Source organism: Lithobates pipiens, unplaced genomic scaffold (assembly GCF_037356315.1).
Source record: "Lithobates pipiens isolate NorthernLeopardFrog02 unplaced genomic scaffold, aLitPip1_a1.2 Scaffold_160, whole genome shotgun sequence".
Taxonomy (NCBI): domain Eukaryota; kingdom Metazoa; phylum Chordata; class Amphibia; order Anura; family Ranidae; genus Lithobates; species Lithobates pipiens.
Window position 1 is genome coordinate 2,157,807 of NW_027507749.1, and position 12,568 is coordinate 2,170,374.

Below are 12,568 nucleotides of genomic sequence, written 5' to 3' on the forward strand. Positions count from 1 at the left end.
CACCCCCAGGGGTATGCAGTGTGGTGTTCGTTGGTGAGCTGTGTCCCTTGGTCACAGAACATCACCGATCATGGTAAAGAGCCAATGACATTGGCTCTTTACCATGTGATCAGCTGTGCCCATGCACAGCTTATCATATGTAAACAAATGGCAGCTATCGGCATTTAGATTCCTCAGCGCTGTCACTGTCAGAAAAGGAAAGCTGATAACCGACTTTCCTGTGACAGGAGACATTTTCACTGATAATCAGGGCACTGATCGTCAGTGACCTGACGATCAGTGCAGTCCAATCAGTGTCCATCAGTGCAGCATATCAGTGCCCATCAGTGCTGCATTATCAGTGCAGAGTGAAAGTTCCATGTATTGAAGTAGTTAATAGTAGCTACTGAATTCTGCATAGTGGGTGTTAACTCCGTCAGTTAACCTGCAGGCAGTGTTCGTAGAAGCAATTTAGGATGGCAGACTGCAGCACTCAAAGGGCTTCTGCACATGTGCTGCTTGTTAACACCTATGCTGAACAATGTTCTTGAACTTGAATTATAATAAATGTTTGCAACAAGAATAGCCATAAGGTGGAGTCCCTCTCACTCAGCCCTTGTAATGTAGGGTGAAATGATGAGTGTGCGGCTGGGGGGCCCCCTTGTTTTTTTGGAGATTCGGCTGTGATGATGATGATTACTTCCTCAAACCTGTAGCGAATAGGTCTCCACCAGTCTGCCTCTTGCAGGATATCCAGCTTCTCAGTGTCAGCTGCAGATTCGTGGCTTAACCCGGTATGGTCTAGGCCTACACGGCTCCACATGGCTCTCACACGCGCATCCTTACATCAGCAAAGTCTCTTCAAATTCCCTCTGTGTCCCCGGGCTTTTGCTATTATTTGATTACCCCCTCCCCCTGGTTTTTGCCTCTGGACTTTGTGAGGAAAAATTCTGCAGTCTCTGCTATCCTGTATTGGGGCTAGGATGAGAGCAGAGATGCTAAACACTGCCATCTTGAGGTCAAATATAAGCCTGCATTACAGTAACAGTGCACAGTGTTACATAGTTTAAAATTACAGATGGCAGTAGGAGTGCAAGGAGCAAGATATTGGCTGGAGAGAGCACAATAATCTGGCTAACAGGAAGTGCAGAGACATGGCTTAAATAGGAAGTACACAGGAGTAGCAAGGAGTACACAATAGAGGTCCTGGTTTCAGATCTTAATCCTGACACCCAGGAAAGAAAAATCTATTTGAGATATAGACAGTTAAAACTTGATTATTTTTGTGTAGTGCTTTACAAATTGGAGGGAGACAGTACAGTTTCAATACAAGAGGGATTAGAGGGTGATGCTCTTTAGAGCCTACAATCTAACATTGTAATCTAAGCTTATAATCATCACTCACAATCCAGTTTAATATATGATCAGTGTTGAATATTTGTCAATGGCAGCTACCATGGCAATTTTGAAACTATAGTCCCATCAACTCTTTAGCCACGTGTGGATACTTATACTGTATGTATGGAATTCCATCAATGCAAGTTATTTGTAATTGCCTTCTTTACTATAGTTTTGAGTTTTACCTCTGCTTATACTGTTATATTATTATGACCTGTATAAGTGGGTCACAAGTGACTTCCACTCTACCCCACCTAGGCCTTTCAGTACCATACATTGCACTGTGCGTTTATAGGTTTAGAAGCTACATAATATGAATTATGGGTGAGTTAGATAATGCACCACATCCCAATTATTCTACAAAGAGATTAAGGGTAATACAGGACTTGTTGTTATATATTGGAACATGTCATGGGCACTTACCTACCTATCCATGTTTATACCCCTGAAGGACAGCTTAGAGGTGGCAGAATGGTGACCGTAGGAGGGACAAGGGGTCCTGGCTACAATAACGAAGAACAATCAGTCAATGTCCATACAATTTCCCATGTTATATGAGAAATTTGAAGGTATGGGCCTCCCACCCCTACCCAAGGGACAAGTTCGGGAGGTCTCGTGTCCATTCCCATTTTCCATTTCCAGTACCAGGTGTCTAATACACCTAATTTCCACCATCTTACCTAGATACCACACCATAACCACTATTAGCGGAGACTGAGGAGATAACCAGTAACCCACCTATCCTCTTGACCCACCTCTATCCCCACCCCCTCCACCTTGCCTCATCTCCTTTTGCCCCCCCCCCATCCCTTTACCCCTCTGTTTTCCACAATCCACTAAGACACCGTTTACTACCTGTTGCTAATCGGGTGTTCAAGACAGAGCACCCAGTTGGCAACATCATGTTCCTTTGGATTCAATTATCATACAAACGTCCACACCATTATTCACGCATATGGAATCTCCCTTGACTATTTTTACCACAAGACAGAAAGACGTGCTATGGTACTTAGTGTAATATTTATTCTAATGCCACGATCGGAATTCTCGTCGGAAAAACCTCTGATGGTTTTCCCAACGGAATTCTGACGGAATTCGGCTCAAGCTGTCTTGCCTACACACGGTCACATCAAATTCCGATCATTTATAATGCGGTGACGTACAACATGTATGACATAACTAGAAAAAGGAAGTTCAATAGCCAGTAACCAATAGCTTCCGTCTCGTAGTTGAATCTGAGCATGCGTGATTTTTGGCGTGTTGGAATTGCATACACACGATCGGAATTACCGATAGAAAGTTTTTCCGTCGGGAAAATTGAGAACATGCTATAAATTTTTGGCTGGCGGAAATTCGGACAGCTAAATTCCGATGGATCATACACACGGTCGCATTTTCCGATGAAAAGCTCTCATCGGTCCTTTTCTGGCAGGAATTCCGATCGTGTGTAGGCGGCATAAGTTTAACTACTGTTGATCTACACACGGTTGGAATTTCGGCCAGCAAAAGACAGATGAGATTTTTTCATCGGAAAATGCGACTGTGTGCAGGCTCCATCATAATTCTGATGGCTGAATTTCCACCAGCAAAAGATTGAGAGCAGGTTCTGAATTTTTCAGACGAAATTCCGATCGTGTGTATGCAATTCTGATGGGTAAAAAATCACGCATGCTCAGATTCAACTACGAGATGGAAGCTATTGGCTACTGGCTATTGAGCTTCCTTTTTCGAGTCCCGTCGTATGTGTTGTAGGTCACTGCATTCTTGATGGTCAGAATTTGATGTGATCGTGTGTATGCAAGACAGCTTGAGTGAAATCCCATCTGAATTCCGTCGGGAAAACCATCAGAGCTTTTTCCAACCAAATTTCTGATCGTATGTACGGGGCATTAATCTCCCTCCTGGATTTTAAGCTGGTTACTCAAGAGATTCATTGTGATATCCAGGCTGCGGAGGAGAGATGAGGTGAGGGGTGGTCTGAGGAGGAGAAGGTGTGTGTGTGTGGGGGGGGGGTCTGAGGAGGAGAAGGGAGGTGTGGGGTGGTCTGAGGATGACAGATGAGCTGTGAGGGGGTCTGAGGAGGAAATCAGGCATGGAGTGGTCTTTTCTTAATTCTGTCATAGGGTTTCCTTTAACTACTTCAAAACACTATTATAAACGCATCACTATCTACCCCAAATTCTATATATATATATTGTACAGGATGCCATGGTTGGGTCCTGGACGGGTGCTATGTAGCACCTATATTCGGGTTGTGGTCCCTTTAAGGGAATCCTGGTAGGCCTCAAGGGGTCACCCAAAAATTGGTGACAAATTCCAGGGATAGTTTTTAGGAGAGGACTGACTCGCGGTCCTCTCTATATTAAGAGAGATAGTTGGGACCCGGAATTTGGGGGGCTCTGAAGTGACATTAGGGTGGCAAAGAGCCTCCCTCCCTGACCACAGGGATTCGGCACACAGGGGGTTAATGGCCTCCAAGAAGACAGACAACCTATAAGACAGGAAGTAGTAGAGAGGTGGTGGTGGTGAGGAGGAGAAGGAGATTAACACCTGTCTGAGGAGCTGTCTTGCTGTTTTGGAGGCTGAAAAAAGATCTCTGTAAGGACTCGACTACAGAACTGTAGGTGCTTTCTTTTCTTATTATTTGTGATGAAGATAAGTGTTTTTTAATTTACGTTTTGTATGCTGAAGAAAAGCCTTATTTTTGATTTAATCATAAATAAAAGTATTTTTGGTTTCACCTCTACCGGTTTATGCACTTGGTCCCGCGGAGCTAGTATCCCCAAACTTTACAATATATATATTACACTGACTGCACTATATATTCTCCACTGTATTATATATACTACAATGACTGCACTATATACTCTGAACTGTATTATATATAAAATCAAACGCCCACCTAGCCACCTGTCCCCTGGACCCTATTCCCTCTCAAATATCGCCCTCGGACTCAATCCTACACTCTCTAACTCACATCTTCAATCTCTCCCTCACCTTTGGCATTTTCCCCAATGCTTTAAAACATAGACTGGTCACCCCCATATTTAAAAAGACCCTACCAATCTTAACAACCTACGCCAGGGATATGCAATTAGCCAGTGGAGGCCCGTCCATAGGGTCCACCTGGGCGCAGCCCCCTCCCCCCCCATGTAGTCAAAAAAATCACAAGATTGCAGATGAGGCGCTTCATTTGCCCAAAAAAAGAGCGCTCTGTGGCGCAGCCGATTGCGCCACAGCTTCCGGCACGATTGACTGGCCGAGCAAGTGCAAGATTTAAAGAAAAAATGTTATCGGTGGCCGGAGGCATACACCCCCATAACCCTTTTTTTAAATCTTGTCTAGGGGGGTATGCTGCCAACCACCGATAATAACCCTATTTTTATAATCTTGTTTAGCGGGGGTGGGGGGTTAATGCTGCCGACCACCGATATTAACCCTTTTTTAAATCTTGTTTGGGGGGGGCAGGTATGGGGGTTAATGCTGCCGACCACCAATAATAAGCCTTTTTTTTTTTTATCTTTTTGGGGGGGGGGTATGCTGCCGACCACGATAATAACTTATTATCTGTGTTTGGCAGCATACCCCCCCCCCCAAACAAGATAAAAAAAAAGGGGTTATTATCGGTGGTTGGCGGCATTAACCCCCCATACCTGCCCCCTCCAAACAAGATTTACAGGTTGTAGATATGTGCAATTTGCATGTTGTAGATATGTGCAATTTACAGGTTGTAGATATGTGCGATTTACAGAATGCAGATATGTGCGATTTAAATAATGCAGATATGTGCGATTTACATGTTGCAGAATGCAGATATGTGCAATTTACAGAATGCAGATATGTGTGCTTTAGAGGTTGTAGAATGCAGATACGTGTGATTTAGAGGTTGCAGAATGCAAATATGTGTGATTTACAGGTTGCAGAAAAGGTGCCTGATGTGGTTATACACAAGATAGGCATGATTCATCTGCTTTAGTAGAGCCTGGTATATGATGTGCAGAGCCCAGTGTATAATGTGCAGCCTGGTATATGATGTTGATTCGATAAGGAGTGTGGCTTGTGAGAAGTGGGAGAGGTCAAATATGAAGGGGCATGGTCTTGCGTCCCCCCATCCTAAAACTTCACCAGCCACCACTGCAATTAGCGGACCTCCAGATGTTACAGAACTACAATTCCCATAAGGCATAGCAAGACTCTTAGAGCCACAAGCATGACAGCTAGAGGCAGAGGCATGATGGGACTTGTAGTTTAGGAGCAGCTGGAGGTCCGCTAATTGCATATCTCTGACCTACGCTCTATCTCCTTGCTCCCCTTTTCCTCTAATTTCAAAGTATTTTATATAACAAGATGAAAACAATGAAAAGCAACAATCAATATATCGAATCAGAAAGAGCATATAAAGATTACACTGAAACAATACTATTTGAGCGTAACACATCAGAAGAACAAAACAAAGTAGAATTTTAAACAAATATGGTATTGTTGGTGTTAAGGGAAGGTTTTCGGGTTGACGGTCTGAGCCCTTTTCCTCTAAACTCTTTGAAAGCCTGGTTGACAACCAACTGAGTGACCACCTCATTAAAAATAACTTTCTTGATCCCCTTCAATCTGGATTTCGCCCTCAACACTCCACAAAAAACTCCTCTTTTAAAACTCAGAAATGACCTACTAACTGCAAAAACCAACGGACACTATTCTGTACTCCTACTTCTGGACCTTTCTGCTGCCTTTGACATGGTTAACCACCCCCCCCCCCCTCCTCAAAAAACTTTACTTCCTTGGTCTCCGTGACTGTGCTCTTCAGTGGCTCTCATACTACCTATCCCAAGGAACCTTCAGTGTCACTTACAATTTTACTCCCTTCGCTCAAGGTTCTTTTCTTGGACCTCTTTTATTTTCAATCTACACCTCTTCCCTGGGTCAGCTGATAGCCTCTCACGGCTTTCAATATCATTTCTATGCTAATGACACCCAAATCTATCTGTCCACCCCTCAACTCACTCCATCAATCTCCTCACACATCACTAACTTACTAACAGACATATCTGTATGGATGTCACAACACTTCCTCCAACTCAACTTGTCCAAAACCGAACTTATAATATTTCCTCCCCCACGCGCCTCTTCCCCTGACTTCTCTGTCAAGAGTCATGGCACAACCATCCACCCATCCCGACATGTCAGGGTGCTAGGTGTTATCCTGGACTCTGAACTGTCCTTTTGGCCCCACATCCAATCACTTTCCAAAGCTTGCCGCCTCAACCTCCGAAACATCTCTAAACTACGCCCCTTTCTAACCAACGCAACCACAAAGCTCCTGATTCACTCCCTGGTCATATCTCACCTTAACTACTGCAACTCCCTCCTCATTGGCTCACCTTTAAATAGCCTATCCCCCCCTTCAGTCCATTATGAATGCTGCTGCCAGACTCATCCACCTTACAAACCGCTCACTGTCTGCTACCCCTCTCTGGCAATCCCTCCACTGGCTGCCACTTGCCCAACAAATTAAATTCAAAATACTAACAAGTTACAAAGCATCCACAACTCTGCCCCCAGCTAAATCACTAGCCTAGTCTCAAAATACCAACCTATTTGCCCTCTTTGTTCCTCCCAAGTCCTCCTGCTCTCTAGCTCCCTCATCACCTCCTCCCATATCCACCTCCAGGACTTCTCCCGAGCCTCGCCTATCCTCTGGAATTCGCTTCCCCAATCTGTCAGGAGGTCTCAAAATTGATCCATTTTTAGGCAATCCCTGAAAACCTTCCTCTTCAGAGAAGCCGATCCTGCCTCCATCTCACAACTGCACTATTTTCTCCATTAGCTCATCCCGCACAGCTATTACCCTTTTGCATAATTTGACCCTCCCTCCTAGATTGTAAGCTCTAATGAGCAGGGCTCTCTGATTCCCCCCATTTACATTGACTGGCTGCACATTACACTAAATACCTGCCTAATCTCTATTCATTCACTATATATATGGCCGCCGTGTAAGCATCAGCCTTATATAGTGTGGGGTGTGGACTTGATCCCCTGAGCCATGATTGGCCAAAGGCACCCTGCCTTTGGTAAATTATGGCTCTCACAGCACATCACGCTGTGATCGGCCAAAGCATACAGGTTGGGTGCATGCTTTGACCAATCAGCAACGGTCAATGCACTGCGACTTCGCAGTGAATTATGGGGTGTTCCGTGGCGGGCAAACTTCCCGCGAGCGCCCTATATGTTTTTTCTTTAGCTCTAACAAACACGCAGTGCTCAAGTCCAACTTACGTTACCTTACGTCTCGAACATCGGGACCATCCCTGCTTGCCACACAGCGCAGGAGAGTGAACATTTTGATATACTCTGACACTGCTAATTGGCGACAGGTACACTGACTGGCGACAATAATACTGCTGATGGGTGCAGGAACACTGATGTGTGACAGTAACAGTGCTGATGGGCGATGTGACAGCGGTATACAGTGTACTGCACAAACACTGTGGGTGTTTGTGCAGTACACAGTATACCGCTCAGAAAAGGCGGTAACAGTGAGTTACCGATCTTTGTTTACATTTGTGATCAGCTGTGATTGGACACAGCCGAACACATGGTAAAGAGTGGCTGTCATTGACTTTTTACCCCAATCGGTGATGCACTGTGTCCTAGGGACACAACCCACCACGGATCAGCATGGGAAAATGTCACATGACATACTCTCAGAACAAGAGTGGTCCTGCCCAACCATCACTTTACAATGTGGCAGGTGGGAACTGGTTAATCACCGCTGAGTTATTTATTTTTTGCTATATAAACAAAAACATGCAGGCAATTTTGAAATGAAAACATGTTTTTTCTTTCTGTTATATAAATGTGCAAATTACTAATCTTTCTTCGTAAACTTAGGTCAAAACGTGTTCCACTACATTTCATTGGTAATAATAATAACCCAAATCGGTGTATGTTGTTTATTCTATGTGAAAGTCCACAAACTCGGGGATATACAGTGTATACTCGAAAATCAATCAATTCTGATATACTGCCAGGACAGTACAAATACCCCCAAATGACCTTTTTGGAAAGAAGACCGTCCAAGGTGTTTAGTAGGAGGCATGGTGAGTTTTTTGAAGTTGTAATTTTTTGTCCTTTTTTTTTTTGAAAAATGTAGAAATTAAATAACATTTTGTTTTCATTTTTTTTACATACTGTCACCAGAGCAGTACAGTGTCATCATAGGACTGGCATGGCAGTGATCAGGGATACTGACTAGTGACAGTTTGTTAAATAAATAAATACATGGTGTTTTTTTATTACATTTTTCTTAAAATATCTTTTGTTAATTTTTTTTTTTTTTTACATTCTTTCATCAGACAAAATCAAAAGAAAAGCAAATGTGCAATCGTCCTAGTGTAAGAATGTTTAATGACTGAATGATTAAAACAAATGCACTCCCATTTAGTTGGATGGTACAGGCACCTAAATGCTTTACTTTCCACCTCCGTGAAGTGGTCACATTTGGCAGTTTGAGGGAGGGATGCCCAAACTAGATGGTAACAAATGGCTGCTAGAACACAGTTTCGAACCCACAAACTGCCGAAAAAGCACGCAAAGAGCGTGCGGGACCTATTGTGTATGCGCCCGCCCGAGACCTTGGCCGGCGTCTTACAGAGACACACAAAAGGAACTGTCTGCAATGCAGGAATAGAACGTGTGTGTGGTTACTCTGATGATGCATTTTGGAGATGTGGCCTCGTTTTTCAAGTCCCAAGTGTCCCAGGGAGCATGCCTGTGCACATGTGCGAGGCAATGCATGTTTATGCTAATGATCCTGCCCTTGCCGCCCACCCACAAAACTACTGTGGGTTGTCTTAAAGTGGTTAATGGACTCAAAGTTTTTACTCACCATTAAATTCTTAAAACCTGTGAAATTTCCTCAAATGGATGGTTCTTTTCCCAAATTGATCTTTTCTTTTCTTAATAATAATTTTAGGGATGGAAGAACATAGTTCTTATCTAGCTAGGTCTGATGGTATTAATCATTATTATCTAACTATTACTCCAACATGTTTCCCTGGTTTTCTTTTCCACTTCTTTTTTTAGGGTTTTATACCCATGGGATGGGGTTATTAATTCCCATTACTTGATAACTAGTTAATCTTTGTTTTGATCAGTGCATCACGTGATCTGGTTTAGGAGGATTTGTTCCCATCCTTTCTGGGAGCAGCAATGTGGGGTGGGTGGAGACCTCTGCGCCACGCGTCAACGTCATGCCATCTTCACCGGCGCTGTTTGTCCACCTGGCAACTGATCGGGGGGATGATTTGGTATGAATATTGGATTGCTTATCTGTCCGATTGTTGATGCCTCCCTCCCCTAGTGTATGCCTGAGTGACTTTGGTGGGCATGTGGCGGCTATGTCCTTATAGGCCCCATTCACGAGAGACTGACTCACCTTGGTGGCTCTATTTACTTTCTATGGTTCACTTTTGTATCACTTTGGATTGGAAGTTTTATTGTTTCAGGTCATTTTGTAGAATTTTCATTCACTTTAAATTGGTACTTTTTGGTATTTGGTCTTCATCTAACCTTTCTCGTGATTCTATTTTCCAACTCTCACTATTTTTGTAACCTATCTGCACCTGCTTGGACTTCACTGACACTTCCGTTTATAATAATACTATTATCTGTCCTGCCCTTTACTGATTACAGGACACTTTGCACACTATATAAATTATATTACCCTCACCTTGTTTGGTTTCAGCACTCATGGTTATCCATGATTATTTTTCACTTCTTGGAAATCTACTCCTCTTGGATGTTGTCCTTCACTGGCATCGGGCGGCTCCGTGCCACCTCAGCTCGCGGTGGCAATGCCCTTAGGGGGGTCTCAGATCCGCAGTGCGACACTCTCATTATATAGTTACATCTGTAAGTACTTTAAACTGTGGGGGTTTTTATGGGCTTAATCTTTATTCTTACTTTCAATTACCAACCTCTTTTCTTGGCTGGGTCAGACTATACAGATGATATTTCTACTATCATATATTACACATTCCAAGTCACGTGCATACTGCTGAAGATTGTATCTATCCATGAAACATGTAGAGATGTTTAATGCCGTGTTTCTACTTAACATACTCTTCATACGTGCATTATGCGATATCAACTGTTTACCTTATGTGATAATTTGTTTTTAATATATATATATATATATATATATATATATATATATATATATATACAGTACAGACCAAAAGTTTGGACACACCTAATCATTCAAAGAGTTTTCTTTATTTTCATGACTATGAAAATTGTAGATTCGCACTGAAGGCATCAAAACTGTGAATTAACACATGTGGAATTATATACTTAACAAAAACTGTGAAACAACTGAAAATATGTCTTATATTCTAGGTTCTTCAAAGTAGTCACCTTTTGCTTTGATTACTGCTCCGTACACTCTTGGCATTCTGTTAATGAGCTTCAAGAGGTAGCACTTGTTGGCCCTTTTGCCTTCACTCTGCGGTCCAGCTCAACCCAAACCATCTTGATTGGTTTCAGGTCCGGTGACTGTGGAGGCCAGGTCATCTGGCGCAGCACCCCATCACCCTTCTCCTTGGTCAAATAGCCCTTACGCAGCCTGGAGGTGTGTTTGGGGTCATTGTCCTGTTGAAAAATAAATGATGGTCCAACTAAATGCAAACCGGATGGAATAGCATGCCGCTGCAAGATGCTGTGGTAGCCATGCTGGTTCAGTATGCCTTCAATTTTGAATAAATCCCCAACAGTGTCACCAGCAAAGCACCCCCACACCATCACACCTCCTCCTCCATGCTTCACGGTGGGAACCAGGCATGTAGAGTCCATCTGTTCACCTCTTCTGCGTCGCACAAAGACACGGTGGTTGGAACCAAAGATCTCAAACTTGGACTCATCAGACCAAAGCACAGATTTCCCCTGGTCTAATGTCCATTCCTTGTGTTCTTTAGCCCAAACAAGTCTCTTCTGCTTGTTGCCTGTCCTCAGCAGTGGTTTCCTAGCAGCTATTTTACCATGAAGGCCTGATTCACACAGTCTCCTCTTAACAGTTGTTCTAGAGATGTGTCTGCTGCTAGAACTCTGTGTGGCATTGACCTGTTCACTAATCTGAGCTGCTGTTGACCTGCGATTTCTGAGGCTGGTGACTCGGATGAACTTATCGTCCGCAGCAGAGGTGACTCTTCGTCTTCCTTTCCTGGGGCGGTCCTCATGTGAGCCAGTTTCTTTGTAGCGCTTGATGGTTTTTGCCACTGCACTTGGGGACACTTTCAAAGTTTTCCCAATTGTTCGGACTGACTGACCTTCATTTCTTAAAGTAATGATTGCCACTTGTTTTTCTTTACTTAGCTACTTTTTTCTTGCCATAATACATCACAAATTCTAACAGTCTATTCAGTAGGACTATCAGCTGTGTACTGTATCCACCTCCTGCACAACACAACTGATGGTCCCAACCTCATTTATAAGGCTTGAAATCTCACTTATTAAACCTGACAGGGCATACCTGTTAAGTGAAAACCATTTCAGGCGACTACCTCTTGAATCTCATCAACAGAATGTCAAGAGTGTGTGAAGCAGTAATCAAAGCAAAAGGTGGCTACTTTGAAGACCCTAGAATATAAGACACATTTTCAGTTGTTTCACACTTTTTTGTTAAGTATATAATTCCACATGTGTTAATTCATAGTTTTGTGGATTAATAAGAATGCGGCGCTACCTAAAAGTGCTAAAACTTATAAATGAATAATAATCCCAAAATCAATGTAAATCAAATAATATCCACTAAATGAAACATGGATATAATAAGAAATGAATCAATATAAATAATCCAAATTAAGATACGCGTGCACGCAATAAATGTGCAACAATTAGTGAATGAAAGTCCGTGAAAAAATCAATCCAGTGATAAAATAGAAATAATCTGCATAGATAATCCAAATGTAAACAAGCGATAAAAAATTTATATATATAAAAATATATAAAAATATATAAAGTGAAAATTCGTGAAAAAAACAAATGTAGTGACTATTTAAATAATCAATATACACACGTGATTGTCCATAAATAAAGTGTACTGATGACTGATAAAATTGCAAAAAATATATAAATAAAGTTCATGCAAAAAAGTGTGAAGAATCAATTCCCAAGAGTGGCAAATCACTGCAAACTT